Here is a 20,030-nt window from a genome sequence, read left to right as displayed (position 1 = left end):
TTGTTGCTGGGGTCAGCAGGAATAACTTCAACACCACATCCCCTTTCCCAAAACCTGCTGGTGACGCCAGGGTCAGCAGGATCCACTCAAGGGAGCAGAGCAAAGACACAGCCCCGTGTGGCATCGTTGCACAAAGTCATTAGAATCCCAGACACATTCAAGCCCACAGTGGGTTGATTCTCACACCCAAATGAATTCCCAGCTAATTTTCCCTCCTGGGCCACCAGCTCGCTCCAATGACTACAAGTGATCCGCAGCAGAGTGTTCCCAAAAGGAAGAGGCCTTGCTAAAACCAGATGTTTTAAAGGACCAGCCCCACTCCAGAAAGGGAGAAATCCCTTTTCCCCAGCAAAGTTCTGAGGGAATTCAGGATACAATGCACTTTCTGACACCTCTGAGCTGCTGTTGGAACACTGTGTCCAAGCCAGCCTGAGCTGGAGCTCACCAGAAAACAAAAATTCTTCTTTAATTCTGAAATTTACCTGGAAAAAAATGTAGGGCTATTTCTCCCTCCCACAAGCACAGATTCCTTCCTCTGATGTAAGGTTTTGCTTACGATAATTTGCAGTACAGAAGCTCTGCCCAGAAGAGCCTTTGAAGCCGAAAGCTTTGTTTAATCTCAGCAAAAACAGAGCTCCAGACCAAGCTGGAACATTTGTACATCCCAGTAAAGTTTTCAGCAGCACTGGACTGCTCCCTTCACAGCCTTCTTCTCATCTCTCTCTGCCAAACCATTTCCCAACTGGAGCTGTTGCACAGCAGCCCCCATTCTCTGACTGCCTGTGGGTGCCTCTGCCCAATTCTGTGGGAAAAGTGAGCATTTCCTACAGAAATACAGCTGGAAACACCATGGATAATTCATTTGGCGATAGCAGTGCTGTTAAATGGGGATGGAAGGTGCAGAAGCACCCAGGGAAGAGAGGAAAGCTCTTTTGGAGGGTTGGCTGCTACTGGAAGATGCCCTGGTGCCTGCTGCCCTTCTCCCAGGACACAGCTGATGCTCTCCCTCTCTCCAGCAGCATCGGGAGCCTGGATTTCCCAGTGTGCCTCTCATTTGCCACTTGGCTTTCCCAAGAGTTCCACACAAGCCTCCCTCCCTTCCAGCCCCACATCACTGCTGTCCACACCCACATCCCCACCGACCCCAAACCCGCCTTCTTGCCCTGGAAAAGAGCAGAAGTGCCCTGTGCCACTCAGTCAGAGCAATGCAGGGACACAGCAGAATCCTGCCATCCCTCCTGCCTTATTTTCCCAGGATTTGAGGAGCCCTGCTCCCTATTATTTATTGCTGTTACCTTGCAATCACTGCACACCCTCCTGGCAGGTTTTGCTGCTGGTGGCTGTGCAGGAACAAATTATTTTTTCTCTCTCTACCCCCTGCTCACCCCACAGACAAGAGAGGTGTCAGCCCTCGAAAAGAGGGGGCTCCTGGATCCCTCTTCATCTTAAAGAAAGGTACTTCCCTTAAGCTGAAATCATTCCCAGAGCCCTCTGCCCCTTTCCCAGCATTCCAACATTGCCCACAACTTCCAGCACTCCGTTTCCACGGCAGCTGTGCCCAGTCAGCAGCTCAGGGTGGTTAATGAGCTCCATCATTAACCCCTCAGGGCTGCCTGGGATCCAGCTCCATCACCACAGGCCCAGGCAGGACCTTCTCTCCATACTCCTCCCTCTTTGTTCAAAGGTTCTCTTTGCCTTCCAGGCAAAAAGAACCATTTTACATCCAGTAAAGTTAATTCTGCCTTGATTAGCAGGGGAGGAAATGCAGAGCATCTTCCTGGCCACCAGCTGTGGCCCTTTGGCTCCAGCCCTCCAGATGTTTGCTGGCCCTGCATCCCCTCCCAGCTGGTGGCCACTTGTGCTCAGGTGTCACCTTGAACTTTTGTTCTCACTGTAATTGATCCTGGAGGAGAATTAAAAATCCCACCTGTCTTTGTTAGACTTGTTGGCAAAAATAACAACTCTGCAGAGACCCTTTGGAAGTCTCTTCATGGCCTCTTCCAGGAAGGCTGAGCTCCATTCTGATATAAAATCCTCCATTCCCAATCCAAACCTCCCAGAAAAGGTATTTCACAGACAGGTGAGCTGGCCAGCACCATGAAAATACAATTACTCATCCCCTCAGTGGATGATGGTTTGGTTGTCCTCTATATGCTGAAATTTAAAGTTTGCTTCTGACTCCAGCCAGGTTTTTCTGCTGGATCCAGGCTTTCTCTGAAGGGAAAGATTAAATTTGGATGCTCCCAGGGTCTTGCAGCAGGGAGGTGTCGTGCTGTGCCACACCAGGATATAAAACATCTCTGTGGAACAACTGACAGTATCAGTTTAGAGCCTTGATTAGGCTCAGAGTCAAAACTCTCCAGGAGAACCTCTCCATATGAATGTTTCTCTCAGAGCCCTGGGAACAGGCAGAATTGGGAACAGGAATCAGCAAGGACATTCTCAGAGATGCACAAGCATCCAAAGCCAGGCCATGGAGCTTGTGTTCAGCTCCTGGAGCTGCTCTGACTGAAGACATGACCTGAGGCTTTCCCACTGATCCTACAGCTCCTGCTGCTGCTGGGGGCAGACTGGAGCCTTGGAAACCCTTTCCCACTGCAGGTCTGCTCCCACTGCTCTGAGCAGTCCCTGCCTGGACCTCTCTGTCCCTTTTTGGTGGCTTTTCCACCACTTTCCAACTCATGCCACCTCCCTCGGGGTTGGTCTGCAGAGCTCCCCACCCTTGCTGCTGCTCTTGTGGGATGGGACACCCATCCTGCCTCCATCCCATGCCTTCCCCACGTGCCTGCTGGGATAATCCTTTAAGTGACCATTTGGGGATTGCATCCCAAAAAAGCCTCGTTGTTATGCAGGAGCACCAGAAGTGCTTCCAGAATTAGCAGCTCCTCCAGGTTGCCCTGTTCAGTTTGAGATGTGCCACTTCAGAGCCCTTCAAGGGCTTGATTTGGGAAGTAAATGGGATTCAGAGCAGGTGAAATGTTTGGTAATTACAAATTATTGGAACACTTCACGTTATGAAAGCCCTTCAAATAATTTTAAATTGCTTTGTACTAATTGTGATCAGTGCTCCATTCATTTCCAAAACCCTCTTCAGATGACAAGCCCTGGGATATTTTGGGAGCTGGAGCCCAGAGCTTGGTTTAAAAAAAAAAAAATTCACAAAAATTTCCTTTTTGGAACGCCACACTTCTGAAAGAGATATGAGAAATGCACTCACCAGTTGCATGTCACAGGTTCTTCCGTGTTCCTGGAGCAACATTCCAAGGCCAATGGGTACAGCTGACACCCTTGAGCAGAGGATATTCCCCAATCACAGCACTTGGGAATCATTCAGATATGAAAGGGAGGATTGGAGAAGGAGACCAGACAAGCGTGTTCCTGGCAGGAAATGCAGGCACTGCTGGAGTGTGGGAGAGGGCACTGGGCACCATTCCCGGCCATCCTTCATCCAGGACAGCCAGGAAAAGCTTTGCCATCCTCCAAGCCAGCTCCACCTTGCAGGCACCGATTTATGATTCAATAATTGTTAAAAACCTGCCTATGGAACTGCCACGGGCTTCTGCAAATGGGGCTTTTGGTGGGACATGTTCCTAAACTCTGATGGGAATATTTGGGCTGTTTGGAGATCTGGGCACCTTGGAGATGTAAGAGTTGTGATGGGAGATTTCTCACCTCTCCAAGGTCTCCTTGTCTTATAGGGCAATGAATCATCTTTCAGTGATGGGTTTTTCCCACAAAAACATCAAAATCATCCAGAACAATGCTTGCAGTCAGTTGAGTACAGTGAGCTCGAGCTACGTCACTCTGTAGGACCTACTTCTACCTGATGTACAAGTTGGCCAGAAAATTGAATTATTTTCCTTGTAAATTAATAAAACACATTATTTGCACTATCCTAACTGGACAAAAGTGTTATGAATCACTAACAATAAAATTAAACCATCACATCTGATGGCACAGGGTGCCCAGGGAAGCTGTGGCTGCTCCACCCCTGGAAGGGTCCAAGGCCAGGCTGGGTGAGGCTTGGAGCCACCTGGGGTAGTGGAAGTACCCCTGCCCATGGCAGCAGAGCTGGGAGTAGATGTTCTTTAAGACCCCTTCCCATGCAGACCATTCTGGAATTAAATGATTCTATCCATCTAGAGAAAGGGAAAAGCACGCAGTTTAATTTTAGGGGTTTGGTCATTTTTAAGGATGGCAACAGAGGGAAAACCTGCAAAATCCCAGTGCTTCTGGCTCATCATCCTGCCTCTCCCATCCCAGCTTATTCCAGACGATCTTTTCCATTCCTAATCCCCCAGGTGTGGCCATCCCCCCCATATCCAGCCCTGCGGTGTCCCTGGGATATTTTCATCACTGGAAGGCTTTACAGGAACAAGTTCTTATTTTCCTTTTTAGCAGAAAATGCCCCTTTATTCCCTTTTCCATGTGGGTTTTTTTTTGTGACTCAGCATCCAATGGGTTACTCCTGTCCTGACTCCCTCTGAGGGCCTTTGCTGGGGTGAGAAAACCTTTTTCCATGGCCACTGAAAACGTTAATGGGAATTACAGTGCTAGGGCCCTTCCCACCTCCCTGCACCTGGAGAAACCTCCTCTCCCTCCTGCTGCTGCTCCTCTTGATGCTTATGTGGCTCATTATCCTCTCCTTTCCCAGGAAAATGCTGAGGGTTTAGGAAGCTGAGGGGTTGAAGTAGCAGACAAAGTCATCAGGCTCCTGAAGGTCTCCTGGGGAAGGCTGAGCTCCAGGTCCTGTCTGGGCCCTGACTCCAGGTGGGGAAGGGAAACCAATGCCTTTGCTCCCTTTCTGAGTGAGGTTGTCCAGGCCAGAGCTGCTGAGACCATCCCTGATGGGTCCATTATGTAGTGACCTCTCCAGCTCCTCTGTTTTTAAAGAACTGGACGTTTGTCCCATGATCTGTGCCCAGAACCAGTCACACACCACGGAACAATTTGGGCTGGAGGGACCTTAAAGCTCCTCTTGGTCCACCTCCTGCCATGGGCAGGGACACCTTCCCCTCTCCCAGGCTGCTCCTAGCCTGGTCCAACCTGCCCTTGGACATGTTCCAGAGGGGAGGAGATGGATGGGCACAGAGAGGCTGCACTTCCAGCATCCAATCACCTCTAACTCCACCTTCCCATGTCTCAAATCCCACTTCTCCCAGTTCCATGGCTTGCAGCTCTGCCCTGGGAACAGAGAAGATTTCCTGTGTGTCGTTGTCTGGATGCCTCAGCCAGAAATCCAGCTCTGGGGTGGTTTTGGGGGGTGTGGGCAGGCAGCCCCAAACCTGCCACCCTTGCCCTCCCTGGCAGCAGTGGTGGGAGTCTCTCCCCTCCTCTACTCTCTACTTGGTTAGAAATTTTGGCAAGATTTGCAGGGACTTCATTATCTCAGAAACCTCATCTGCACTCCCAAATGGTGTTTGGAAGAAGCCAGAGTTTAGCAAGAGTTACAGAAGAGCTTGCCAACCTCGCTGCCTTAAGAAACCAGGCTGCAAACGTGGAGCAAAACCAGCACAAAATCAAAAAACTCTTCATTTACTAATTACAATAACAATCAAACTCAGTCATTAAAAAAGCAGTTAAAGCAGCAAACAAACAACTGCTTCCACAGTTATTCCTAACAGCCTTTACAAGGCCCAAGTTCTCCAAAGCTGTGAAAATGAATAGCTCAGGATATCATAAATTTTATACTGCTCCCAGAGCATTCCAGTATTCCAGAAAATGCATCTTTCATCCCCCTCAGCAGCCCTGGCTCCCATGCAGACTGCAGCCATTCTCTCAGTGTAATTTTATAACGCGCACAACTCAAAGCCTCTTTGTAAAAGAAACATAAAAATGATGCATGCGCATATTAAAGACTCGTATTTATCAGACTCCAATGTGAGTCCACGTCCGTGCTTAATGTGGCCATAAATCAGCAGCTCTCCCTGTTAAAGAGAGATGAAACCCTGGGATCAGGAGGAGCTATTTATGAACGCTGGAGCCGCTAATCCGAGCGGCATTTGGAAAAATATTTGTTAAAAAGATTTCCGATCGGAGTGAATCACTGTGAGGATGCAGCTTGAAAGGAGAATAAAAATAAAACCCCACCAATTAAAAAGAGCCAAGGACTCCTGGCTCGTGGTGGGTCAGGAGGGGGAAGAGTTTATTTCATATTTAATTAAAGCAGTGCCCTGAGTCCATCACATTCCTCAGGTCTTTGAGGAATCTCCTTAAAGTCTGGACTACAGAAAGCAAACTCTGTCAGAAGGGGATTTAGAACGAGGTGATCATTAAGGTCTCTTCCAGCTCAAACCTTTCCGTGATTCTGTTAAAATATCATAAAAACTGCTTTTCATAGAATCCCAGGATGGCAGGGGTGGGAAAGGACCTTAAAGCTCATCCAGTCCCACACCCTGCCATGGACAGGGACACCTTCCACTAGCCCAAGTTGCTCCAACCTGGCCTTGGACACTCCCACAAATGGGGCAGACACATCTTCTCTGGCCACTCTAAGCCAGGGCATCCCCAACCCTTTTGCTCGTGTTCAAAATTTCCTATTGAAATATTTCTTATTTAAAATAAACTCACCAAAATAAACCACAGGAAACTGCTGGATCTGCTGCTTCTCCACGGGGCAAAGATTCAGCAGCCTGTCCATCTTGGGGTGCCCTTTGCCACCTCCTGCTCCTCACAGGGGCCGAGCAGGGAGTGAGGAGAGAGGTGAGGCCACGGGGAGAAGAAGAACCACATCTCCCCTCAGCCCTGTCCCAGCTGCAGGCCCAGGTTTAGGCAATTTAGGGACAATCACCCATCCCAGTCTCCCCCCACAGCCTCTTGCTGCTCATCTGTGTGGCCGTGAGCTCATCAGTATTGAAATTGGTTCATGCTTAGTTCCAATGAACTCCTCGTTCTGAGCCTGCAATGCTCCAAATTCCTGTTCCAGTGCCACGGCCCAGCCATGCAATTTCAGAGAGAGATAAGATATAGATCTGCTGTACTCTGGTGATTCTCTCTCACAAGTGCACCTTGTCAGGTCATAATTTGACATTCTTTTACCATTCCTATAGGGGAGGAGGGGAAAGCCCTTTAATTTAAAAAAAAAAAGCACGTTTTCCCCCTTTTGTTCACTAATGACACAAACAGTAAAATGTTCAGATTACATCAGGGAATGGAAAAGCCTCGTGGAGAAAAGACACGGACAAAAGCTTCATTTTCAGGTAAAATTGCACGAAGCTTCAGGCACCGCATCCTCCTGGTGATGTGGGGTTTTTTTTTCCCCCTTGCCTTTCATCCCCGAGCATCCCCGTGAATGTTAATCCATTTTACAATGGGACGTTTAAAAGGACTGCAGAGAAATCAGGTTTGATCCGCTCTGATGTCTTCCAGAAATCTCCAAGCAATTTGCAGCTGTGAATAACACACGGGGAGTGTGGGGAGAGCAGGGCTGGCCCCTCGGATGCCGACTCCAGCTGCAGCTCACATCCTGCAATAAAACCATTTCTGATCAGGATGCTGTGGGTAATGCAGTTTTATTTTTCCTAAAGTGCCTGATGTTTTTTACACCTGCCTCGGTGACCAGGGGAGGAAAAGGGAAGGGGGCAGGATGAAGGATGGTGTCCATAGCAGGATTATGCCAGAGGGTGGGATGGTCTGGTATTGGAGAAGTGCCAGGTCCGGTGTGTGAGGATGCCCTGCTTGAAGGACAGATTCTCCACATCTCCAGTGCCTTCAAAGCCAGAAATGAGATGTCCAGAAGGGGTATGTGACTTTTCACTGGAGCCAGGAGAGAACCTGCACCCGCTTAAAAAAGTGGAAATCAGAGAATCAGAGAATCTTAGAATGCCAATAAAATCCCAGAATGGTTTGGGATTGCAATGGGGCCTTAAAGACCAAATGGTTGGAAAGGACCCTAAAGACCATTTATTTCCATGCCCTGCCATGGGCAGGGACACCTTCCACTAGAGCAGTTTGCTCCAAGCCCAATCCAAGCTGGCTTGGACACTTCCAGGGATCCAGGGACATCCATGACTGCTCTTGGGCACTCTGCACCAGGGTCTTTTCACACCAGCACATGTAGGAAACAGCCTCCATGGCCATGGGGATCCTCAGGGCTAAAGTGGAACATTCCCAGGTTTCAGGTGTGGAGGAGGAATATTTAGCAGTGGTCCTATCCCCCACTACCACGGGCAGCCTTTGGAGTTCCCACACTCACTCCCCTCGTGTGTTTGCAGAGGAGGGAATGTTGCAAACAGCAGCTGGATGAGCAGCCAGAGAAGTTTAAAATCTGGGATAGTAGATGTGGGGTCAGTGACAGATCTGGAGAACAACTCCCTGTGCTGGAAGTGCAGAGGGGATGGTGGGAAAACGCTCCATGCCCAACCCCAACACCGCTCTGGTTGTACCTCCCTGGCATTTCTTGTCCTGCAGAATCATTGTGTGGGACCCTTTGGCATGTGGCCATAAGGCAAACCACTGGATTTCACTTCCAATCTACAGCTTATCCAAGAGTTTTCTTCAAAGATGGGTTGGCCACAGGAACATGGGCCAGAGGAGCTCTGTCCTGCTCCTGGAGGAAAGGTAGCCAGGAGCTGCTTGGACCCTTTCCAAGGCCTCTGCGCAGGTTTGGACTGCATGGAATTTTGAATTCCCTCAACTGTCATGAGATTTCTTGTTCCTCATGTCAGACTCTGTTTACCAGGATCATGCTGAGGATGTTTAGGATTGAAATGGAAGAACTATAGCAGGATGTCCTGAATTGAGTCTGGACTGGCAGAGAGTTCCTTGAGGGACACCACCACCACCACTCTCCCAATCCAATGGGATCTCTGGTAGCCCAGGCTTAGCTGTCCTTTGGAGAATAATTCCCATTCCCAACCCCCAGGCAGCACCTTAGAGTCAGGAGGGGACCAAAGGGGGATACAACCCTGGGAACAAAACTTCCTGAGTGATGTACAAACCCTCCTGAACCTCTGCACCTTATTCCAGTCCAGGGTCTGGCTCTAACTAGGCTTTAAGGGACCAAGAGGTCATTTCCCTGTCCAGCCTGGAGAGAGGAGCATCCCAGGTTATCCAAGCAGAATCTGCCTGCAAGGTCCCACTGCCCCTGAGATGCGGCAGGACTGGCAGCTCAGGGCTAAAAGCAGCTTTTCTTCCCCATCTGGAGCTGGAGATTTAAACCTTATCAGTGCTGCTAAAGTTTTTAATGGATATCAATGGGGTAAAGTTCACAAACACAGTGGGGATCGATGGGTGGAATAATACAGTATTGATCGGGGTGCCGGGAGCCGATGCACCCCGCAATCAATAACGAGCACAGATCACATTCCCGCTGCTCTCACTTATTGCCACGCTCCGGGGTGGAGCGCCTGGGAAGGGAGCGCATTCCAGAGCTCCAGGCTTTGCAAACACTGCAGCAGGCACTGCCTGATGGATTTGTTTCGGTAGCACTCCTCAGACGGGCTCTCCATTGCTGTCATCCCCCTTTTTAGCCTTTGCTAAGCCTGTTTGTGGCTGGAATTCCTCTCTGAAATGTTGACAGGGGGAAATGCTCGGTGCAGCTGCCTGGGCAAGGAACATTTCCCTAACTGCACCAGGAATCCCTCAGTTTGAGGGCTGTGAGTATGGTTTCCCAGCAGGATCACCTGAAGTTTGCCATACCAGGCTGAAACCCTGGCCTTTTGCTCTCAGGTTCCCTCTTCAAACAGAAGTCTGAGGGGTCCCAAGAGCAGGCATCAGGATACCAGCACTACTTTGATTGCAATAATGCTGGTTTTCCCTACAGGAACGGGCACAAGGACAATGGGGTGAGAGCTGGACTCGGTCAGGTTTAGGATGGAACGAGAAGGTTTCTAACCACACTTGAGGCGAGCCCTTCTGGAGACTAAAACTCACTTTTGGTGTGGATAGAGCACAGCAGGACCCTGCCCACACTGGGGGGCAGCCCCCATGATCCAGCTGTGCTCTGCTGTCACAGAGGGAGCACATTCCCAGCCATCCCATGCCCTGCTGCATCCCACACCCCCCAGCCAGCGCAGCAGGGCCGAGCTCAGCTAGCAGCCCACCCCTAAAGCACATGGAAGTGCACAATTCCCACCACCCATGGTGGGATTTTACACTGCATGGTCTGTGCAGCAGTGCTGGGAGGGGAGCCTGTCCCAGCTGCCATCACCCACCACTGCCTGCTCCCCACAGAAATTCCTTTCCTATGGAAGTCAGGAGCAATTTGATTTCCACACCCCTGAGAAGAAAGCTGCCCCCCTCCACCCTGCCTGCTCCAGCCAGGGCTGCGCTATCCAATTGTTCTTTTTTGAAGAGCATTTGCTGTTTCCAAAGGTTTGAGGGAGCAGGAGGTGCTCGTTCAGTTACTCACTCTGTTAGACACAGATCTTAATGGATGGTATTGATTGGAAGAAACAAAGCAGCAGTTTTCTTTCTCTCTATCCAGGGATTTCTGGGCTCAGATGAGAAGAGTTCGCTGCCTTATGCTCTAAACAGCAAAATACCACATTACAAGGTCCCCAGGAGTCTCTCAGGGTAGCACAGCAGTGAGAGAGAGAAATGTGCAAGGTGTTAATGGGATAACAAATTAATAGGGAATGGGATTAGGCAGGGACACAGGCTGCTACCAGGGCTCCCCAGGTCTCTGGTGCCAAGCTTTAATCCGTTCTTGGCATGTCGGCCTGGCTGACAGATGAACACAATGGGAGCCCACCTGATTCCTGGGGCCACTGGGATCCCCAATGGCAGCTGGGACAGCAGCAGCATCGGGAGCAGCCAGAACATAATTTTAGGGGAAATCAGCACCCTCAGTAGCTGGAAAGGCAGTGGGATTCTGTCCTGCAGCACTGGAGAACCGGGACAGAGCAGCCAGCTTGGAAACAGTTTAAAAATCATTACCTGACTCTCTGTTGTCCCATGCAATTTTCCTATCCATCTGCCAGTCATTTGGGAAGGTCAAGAGCAAGGATGTGCAAGTTTGGGGACCTGAGACTCACTGCTGCCTCTCTGCTTTGCTGTCACCCACCGACACTGCCCTGGCCACCAAGGCTGCCTCCCCAGCCATCGCCACCTGGACACTTGCCTGGATCAGCCAGCACAGAGGTGACATTTGAACCCAAAATCGCTGTCAGTGCCACCTCCTTGCCAAGAGACCCCGAGTTCCATTTCCAGCTTCAGGATCTGGGGTTGGCAGGGGCTCGTTTTACCAAGAGAAGAACCCATCCCTTTCTCCTTGCCCTGAGGGTACCACCCTGGGACCTCTGAGAATTCCTCTGCCTCTCATAAAATATTGAGATATCCCCAGGCCTTTGGGATGAGCGGGAGAGCCCAGTATCCCACCATCCACCAGGCTTCAGTCCCTGCTGGCATCAAGAGAAAACCAAAAGGGCTTTTGCCAGTGGGAAGAGGGATGTGCCAAAGGGGAGAACATTTCAACGCCTTTTAACCAGGATGCTGATTTTTGGTGAGCCATGAGGTTCTGGGGGTGGGATGCTCTGCAAACCTTCATCCAGCATTCCCCGACAATGCTCTGGCTCTCCCTGACATTGATGAGTTACTTATTATCCCTGGGTTTTATCTTTTGAAGGGCCCCCTGTCTTTCCTAGATCATGTTAACAATACAGCCATGGAGAGCCGTGGCCCTGGGGGTCTTCATTAGTTCTTCTCAGATTTACGTTCCCTGCCAGCTCCATGCAGAGCTTTGGGCATGGCTGCACAATGCCAGGGTCACCGGGACATTCCAGAGGCCAGGACCTTGATCCTTTGATTCCTAAATGGCAGAGGAGCTCTGCAGTCATCCCAGGGCTCCAGATGGGAAATGCTGACACGAGGAAGGACACCTGCACCCACATTCCAGATCCACACAGTGAGAGGAGGCACCATGGGATGGAGCTCCAAGGGATTTACAAAGCCAGCCTTTGGTCCATTGGGAGAACATGTGGAAGGTGGAAACCAAACACTCTCAGTGCTCAGTGAGATCAGCATGGCCTTTGGGTGGATCCCAGGAGGGAGCCCCATTTCCATGGATCCCTCAGAAAATGAGATCCTGGGAACGTTTTACCACCACCCTGCACTGGAGGTGAACATGAAGGGTGAGATCCACTCCCTATGGATTATACTCAGTGTTCCCTGAAGGAAACTGAGCTGGAGACCTGAGCGTGGGGTCCCACCCACCTGACCCACACCTGAGCGTGGGCTCCCACCCACCTGACCCACACCTACAAGCACTGATCTGCAGAACAGGCTGCAATCCCAGTTTTCCTTCCCACTGCTTTTTTTCCCCCTAACCGGCAGTTTTGCACTGCTCACCTCACCCTGTCCCCACAGCCACCTGCAAGGATGGTGCATCCCACCCCCTGCCCTGCTCCAGCTGACCCCATCTCCGTGGGGCACCTCCAGCCCCATCCTGCTGTTCCCAGCTGCTGCTGACAATGAATTTGCTCTTGGTTAGCAATGGAAACACCACCACCTTCAGGATTCCCCCACACCTTCCCTCTTCCTCCAGGGAAGCTCCCACACCTCCAGCACGCTCAGCACCAGGTCTAGGGATGAGCAGGTTACCAGGAAAGCCACCCCCCATCAAACACTCAGCCGGGAACTAAAATCCCAGCTGCATTCCAATGAATACGTCTCCTTTCACATCACTGGATCCACATTAATTTGGAGCAGCTGGGGCTAGGCTTGTTCAAGACTCCTATAAAAAGAGCCTCTGCCTCCCAGCTCCTGGTCTCTTACAGCTCTAACCCATAATTTACTGAGTGAGAGATGACCTAAAGAAATTCTTGGGTAGCTGGGAAAATGAGAGGGAGAAAGGAACCATTTTATTGTATAGGCTACCACTGGCAAAGCAGTGCTTGCGCAGGTGCTAAAAAAAGGGAAGGAATCTGGGAAGCCACAATAATAATGTATAAATTCCAGCATTCAGGAGGCATCATAATGGCTAATGATGGAAGGAAGGGGTGCAGTGGGTGGTGCTGCCCACGCTTCCCTGAAACAGCATCCTTTGGCAATTCAGTATTTCAAAGTCCCCCTGAAGATTTATTAAAACTGACAAAGTTGTTCTGGGTTTGAGGAATAATGAGCTCCTCCAAGATTCTTCTGTGAAAAATTATAGAAAACCATGAGTCCCATCCATGGCTAAATCTGTTGCAGCACAGGTGAGATAAATCCAGCAGCAGCTCTTTCCTGATGGAGTGTCCTCAGAATCACAGGATCATCAGGGTTGGAAAAGACCTCTGAGATCATCAAGTCCAATTTTTTTTTTTTCTTTATTAGAACACCTTTGGGAAATGGAAATGGCCTGGGTGGGGTTTGTTATCCTAAAAGAGTGACCCACTGCTGCCGTGACTGGTGAATTCCTAAAGATTTCATGTGCCTTCCATTCTTGAGGATGGAGCTGGAGTGTCCAGATGTGATGCAAAGGGCAAAAAAGCAGCCCAAGGCATTCCTTTGGGCCTCTCCAAGTCCTTGTTTAATATTAACAGGAGCTCTTGGTGCTTATGTAAGTTTGCTCCATGCCAAAGGAATCCGAATCAAGGTGTTATTACTTAATGCAAACACCCTCCCTGCTGTTTCACAAGGTTTAAAAAGGTGATCAAGATTTATTAGGATTAAGGGCTCACTTTAGCTGAATTGATCAGATGGCATTTAGGTGTAATTTCAGCTAAAAATACAGGCAAGGGGTAAGCAGATTTTATTTCTATATAAAATCGTCTCCTCCTCTCCCTGTGCCGTGCACACACGCGGATGTGTTCGCACTTACCCGCAGCAGCTCTGCCTGCTTTGGGTGCACTGGGGCTTTTTGTGCTCTTTGGGCTGGCTCTGCAGGGAGGGCAGCGCTGCCTTGATCCCATCTGATGGATTTAAACCGCTTCCCTTCCCGTGGCACCAGAGCTGATTGTCCGGAGCCACGTTCCTTGGACTGATTTAGCTTCCACCGCCGTCGCTTCGCAGTTGCAATCACAGATTTCTTGGAGCCGGCGCTGAAATGTGTCCAGGCGGTGAGCTGGGAGATGAGGGGTGGGATGCTGTTCCACGGACCAACATTGCCATCTCACGGTGCCCTGCAGCCTCTGCAGTGATGCTCCTGCTCCCAGAGCCCGCTGCAGGAAAGCCAGGAAACTTCACTGCCAGCCTGGGAGATGGAGAGACTTTCCCAGGATCAGGACAGGCTCTCGGGACACCCATCCACATCTCGCCGATCCTGATTTCCCGTGGTGATCCCAATCCCGGTGCGCTCTCTGTGCCAGCCCCGGCTCTCCCCACTCTCCACTTCTGTTAATTCTCATTTTCTCCAGCCTCACTAATAATTTCCCATGTGGCCCCATATCAAATGCTTTATTGAACTCCAGATAGATTAGATCTACCAAATTTCCCTTGTCTGGAAAACCAATTATCTTATCAAAGGAAGATGTCAGCACAGGCTGGCACAAACTGCCTTTGGTAAACCTAGGTTACACTTTATCTCATTTTTCTCAGTGCATTTAATTAATGTTTCCTTCAGAATTTTTCCTGCAGTCCCAGGTCTGACTACAAATGGGTTAACACATCCAGAGCTGGATGCTCCTGCTTTTCACTCTCCTTATCTTCCTTACTTTCCCTATAATCCAGTTGCTTGTAGGGCCTCAGTCTGTGCTATTTGACCCACAAAGCTCATTAGAAAGCTCTGCTCTCCTCCCTGCACACCCTGTGTCCCTTCTCCCTGAATTCCTGGACAACCAGGGAATGGCCTGGTCCTGGCAGCTCCCCTTACTGCCTGCATTTATGCATTTCCCTAAAGAAGCTTTCCAAAGCTCCTAACTCCCCCTCACACTGCACCTTTCTGCTGTTCTGACCTTTTTATCCATCCCTGTCATCTCTCTAACCTGGAGATCATGGAATCCCAGCGTGGTTTGGGCTGGAAGGCACCTAAAAGTTCACCCAGTGTCATGCCCTGCCAGGGGCAGGGACACCTTCCACTGTCCCAGGCTGCTCCAAGCCCCATCCAGCCTGGCCTGGGACACTTCCAGGGATCCAGGGGCAGCCACAGCTGCTCTGGGCACCCTGTGCCAGGGCCTGCCTCATTATAAATAATATCTTCATTTCATCTTTAATATCTGGAGCCAGATTGCTGCTCATGGGAAGGTCTTCCCCCATCTCTGATGTCATGGACACACAGGAGTTAGTGAGGCTAAGCTCTCCAGGAGTTGTAGGCACCAAAATAAAATTTTAAATTTTTTTTTTTAAACAGATAGAAACGTGATGTGACTGAAATGAAGGCAGTGTGGAAGTTGTTCATCCACTTTGTCATGACAGAGCAAGGGTGTGCAGCTTAAATGACTCCCTGTTATTTCCAGGGCAAAATCCTGGATTCTGGATATGCTGAGATTATTCTAGTGTGGCAGCAGAGCAATTTCCCATCCCACCAGGGCCAGAAATTGAAATTTTGCCTACCATTTGGAGTAAATGTTTCCTCCAGCTATCAATGGGTCCTTCCCCTCGTAGCCTGGGAAGCTGAAGATGCTCACTGAGTTCCTCTTTGCCGTTCCTCATGCCTAAAAAAATCCTTGGAAAATGCAGCCTTCCCAGCAGTCTGCTAGTTTTGTTTTGGCAGATGCTCAACCAAATGTTACTTTTTGGCATGGTGGGATCCCATCTTTTTGGAATCCATTTTATTGGCCTCGTGTCAAAACGTGCTGACAGCTCGGCGGGGCCTCATCTTGGGTTGTTCCCATTTTGTATTTTACAGCCCCGTGGCAGCTCTTGGATCATGGGGAAAGGAAGGTCAGGATGGAACTTGATGGAGCCTGATGGAACCAGGGAGGGGACTTAGGGGGACAGAGGGTGAAGAGGGACTCTGCTTCCACCCCAAACCCTTCTGGGATGGTAGGAGACACCTCCAGCTTTTACTCCCCAGGCCCCAGTTTTCTGGAGGAAAGCCATCAATCCCAGCCCATCCCCTGCATCCACTTGTTATCCAGATTTAACTTCCAAGTGCATGATTCCTGGTCAGTTGTTTCATCTCCTCTGCTCTTTGCAGCATTTTATGGCCAGGAATCTGAGGAGCAGCAGGGAAGGGGCCCAGGAGCAGGGAAAGCTCCTCCTCTAAGGCTCAGGAGCCAAGGTGGCACACAGTGGCCATGGGGACAAACTGGTGTGATAAGGGGGCTGGAGCAAACAGTCCTGCTCCATCCCAGTCCTCATTCCCTGAGCTCTGTTTTACTTCCCTTCCTCTGTACACAAGCAAAGCAAGCAGAGAGCCAGAGGCTCTGAGTACAGGCAGAGCTCCAAGAAACCAGGACAAGCCCCACAAAAGCACCAGTCACGTGCCCCAAGCTAAATTTGCCTGAAAAAAACACCCTGATAGTGTTTTACATCAACTTATAATGACTTTCTTTCTGTTATGATTGCTGCTGTTGTTCTGGTTAATACCCTCCTCACTTAAAAACCCCTGAACATGACCCCGTGGCAGCCACCACACAAATATCATTTGCTTGGATTATTCCTGAGGTGGTTCCTGTGCTGGAGGCAGCAAGTGCTTACAATCACTCAGTACATAATGGAGAAACTCATTCCAATAATAACAATAATAACAGCATTTATTATTTTTGAAATATGACTGATGAATTCATGAATATAGAAAGCTCTTGTTGCTGCCCGCTGATGGAATTGAGCAGGATTTTCTGATGGAATTTTTCTGGAGATTTCTAATGCCATTGCTCCGGATGTGCAAGCATCACCTCTCAGCACCTGATTCCTGGTCCCACTGGGTGTTTGGAGCACAGGGAGGGCAGATCAGTCTGGGACACCTCACCCTGCTCAGGGCACTGTGCTGACAGTATCCCCCAAAATCCCTGGATGATTTAGATGGGAAGGGACCTTAAAGCTCATCCAGTCCCACCCCCAGCCATGGGCAGGGACACCTTCCACTAGCTCAGGTTCCTCCAAGCCCCATCCAACCTGGCCTTGGACACTCCCAGGGGCAACCACAGCTTCTCTGGGCAACCTGTGCCAGGGCCTCACCACCCTCACAGGGAGGAATTTCTTCTCAAAATCTGAGAATTTGCTATTTATTTTTTTTTAATTACTATAGTTACAAACAGTTTAATTTGCTATTAGTTTCAAATGTTGGTTGTGTTACAAGAAACCCATTTCTTACAGGCAAAACAACCAATAATTTTGAGCTTTTCACTCCCTGGTGTTTCTCTTTTCTAGGGGATGGGAGCTCTGTGGGGTCCAGTAAAACCAGGCTTTGCTCTGGCCCACCCTGCCCACAAACAGAAACCCTATAAACTTCTGATGAGCTCAGCTCAGTGGGTTTCTTTGCCTTGCAGGGGCTTCAGGATTGGCACAACTGAGCTCTCAGGGGCTCAGATATAACCTGCAGCAGGTAAACTGGCAGTGTGCTCTGGCCCTGCTCGGGGGAAACATCTGTCTCTAATGGGAGGAGAAATGAAAGTGGCTTTGCCTCATGAGGCTCCCCAGCCTAGTGGTGCTGCACTTTGATTGAGCAGCACAAAAAGCCCTGGTGCTGCAGAGGCAGATTTAGGAGCACCCCTGGCTAACCCAATTCCCTTTGCTCTGGAGGTGGGGAGAGAACTGGAAGGGCAAAAGTGAGAAAATTTGTGGGCTGAGATAATGACAGTTCAGTAGGGGAAGTTGAAGCTGTGCACAAGCGAACAAACACAAGGAATTCATTCCCCACTTCCCATGGGCAGGTGTTCAACCATTCCCAGGAAAGCCAGGCTCCATCACACAAACAGGTGACTCAAGAAGGGAAATGCCACCACACCAAGAATCCCTCTCTTCCTCCTTCTTCCCCCAGCTCTGTATGGCAAACACAGCCCCATCCCAGCTCCTCTGAGGGAAATCAACTCTACCCCAGCCCAAACCAGCACAAAGATACTGCTTTACACCTGGCTGTAATTTGGCACAAGGATCAGCTCCTTGCATTCCTTCCTCTGATGTTTTTCCTTCCGTGCATTCCTGGCCCTGCCTCCCTGTGGACTGACTGCCAAGCTCTCCTCTGGGAGATGTAACTCTGGGTCTGTTTAGATGAGCTCCTCTCCTTTTGTGTTTATCTGCATGTAAGCTCTAAGTGCTTTATTGTTTTCCAAGCACAGCTATTGATTTTTGAGAAAATAACTAAGAAAACATTAATTTATAACTTCCCTGTTCCTCAAAAGGAGCAAATTACTTTGCTACCATATCAATATAATTCTAGAAAAAAGACACAGGCTTTCAATAAATACCAAAAGATAAAAACGCCAGGAGGTAAGAGCAGTGAGGTGGATGGAAAACCAGAGGGGGTGTGGAGGGTGTTCCTCTGTAACCAAGATGGTCATGGAATTCCAGGATGGTTTGAGTGGGAACGGACCTTAAAGCCCATTCACTCCCCTGCCCTGGGCAGGAACACCTCCCGCTATCCCAGCTTGCTCCAAGCCCTGTCCAATGTGGCCTTGGACACTTCCAGGGATCCAGGGGCAGCCACAGCTGAGAGGCAATGGGGAGAACTGGGGCAGGATGGGGAAGTTTCCATGTTATGGATAAGATAAAAGCAGGGCTGGAACTTTTAATATCAGCTGCTATCTCTGTCCTGCTGCTGCCGCATCCTCCAGGCCCAGCAGACACTTCCCTGTGCCCTGGGAAGGAAGGAAGGGAGGAATGGGCCGCCGTGTAATTATAGCCTCGTTTGGGTTGGAGGGGACGCTGAAGATCATCCATTTCCGATGGGCAGGGATGCCATGGATCTGCTGGAGGGGTGAGCACCGCCTGTGTTCACCCCCAGAGGAGCTGCCCACCCCAACTCCCTGCAGGCCACCTGCAAGCGATGGAGCCGGTGTTTGCCGAAGGGGAGGGTTCCTCACCGAGGGTGTGCCAGGGCTCCTCACCCACGTCATTGCGCCAGGGATGGTTTTCAGAGCTGGAGCCCTCCCGACATTTTTACCCGGGCTCTTATCAGCTGATTAAGCGCTGGGTATCTCGCTGCCATTCCGTGGGCGCTGTTTGCTCTGCCTGCAGCAGCTCCGCATCCTCCGCCAGCCCTCCCTGCAGGAACCACGCACCCGGGGCAGGGTCTCTGCACCCTGCCCAGGGGCGGGGGGCTGCTCCCGAGCGAATGGGAGCGCCCTGGAATGTCGGTGGCGGATTTTGAAGAGCTGGCTGGCTTTTTGGTGCCATCACAGGCTGCCGGGAGGGATGCACCGAGCGGCTTTTTGGTGGTTTCTAAGCACTGCTGGTGGAGAGAGGCGGGGGTTTGGATGGAAAATGGGGGGGGTTTTGCCGTGTCTGCATTTGTGCAACACGTGGTGCTGCCAGCACTCGTTGGCTGGACAAATCTTCCAGCTCTCCTAGCTTTTCTGGATATACAGCTTGGCCAGCACTGGGAAGAGAGAGGGAAAGGATGAGGAGGAGAGCTGCAAAGAACCTGGCTGCTGTCGGTGGCCGAAGGCAGGGGTCACATCTCCGCTGGATGCTGTGGTGTCCTCACATGGGCTGAGCAGCTCCGGATCAGGGGGATGCACTGGGGCGTTTCCTTGGATGCCACGGTTCCACCTCTCCTTACAAATCCAGCACCAGACGGCCACTGGTGTTCACACCCCTCAGTCTCCAGAGCCAGGAAAGCTCTGGGGGAGTCTGTCCAGTCTGAGGTGGGTCACCCAGTCCTGTTCGTGCCCCGCTAAAGGCATCCTGCTGGGGACACACGGAGGCTCTGGGGGATCGGGGAACCTCCCCACCTGCCTGGGCAGGCACGGGAGCCTGTCAGGTGGTGTTTCAGGATGTGCAATGTTATTGGGGAGGTGTTTGTGTAGGAAGCCCTGATGTTGCCTCCCTTGGAAATATCCAGAGCACCGATCCCACCCAGCAAAGTTCTTCCTTGCCCTATCAGAGCCTCCCCTAAGTGCGGATCTGGACACAAAGAGAAAAGGCTGAATGTGCTGCAAACCACCCCCAAAAGGAGCCTTTTCCCAGTCCCGCCCATCCTTTGTGACGCTGGCAGAGCAGGGGACTCACCTTTGGCCACTGGAGAACCTCTCCTGCCCCAGCTGAGCCTTATCTGGGCAGCCCGGGAA

General features: G+C 50.6%; 1 long non-coding RNA gene across 1 annotated transcript; it reads right to left on the bottom strand.

The window, feature by feature from the left end:
* Window positions 1-370: 370 nt before the first annotated feature.
* Window positions 371-6,725, bottom strand: LOC148183501 (uncharacterized). Its single transcript, XR_015773449.1, has 3 exons — window positions 6,571-6,725; window positions 3,218-3,378; window positions 371-2,398 (listed from the first exon to the last, which is right to left on the bottom strand). It is a non-coding gene; the product is annotated as an uncharacterized LOC148183501 (long non-coding RNA).
* Between the last annotated feature and the right edge of the window lie 13,305 nt (window positions 6,726-20,030).

This window comes from Pseudopodoces humilis, chromosome 11, assembly GCF_049639895.1.
Source record: "Pseudopodoces humilis isolate 2021_Gansu_Grassland_sample_001 chromosome 11, ASM4963989v1, whole genome shotgun sequence".
Lineage (NCBI taxonomy): Eukaryota > Metazoa > Chordata > Aves > Passeriformes > Paridae > Pseudopodoces > Pseudopodoces humilis.
The sequence above is the reverse complement of the archived record's forward strand: the minus strand, read 5'-3'. Positions and strand labels throughout refer to the sequence as shown.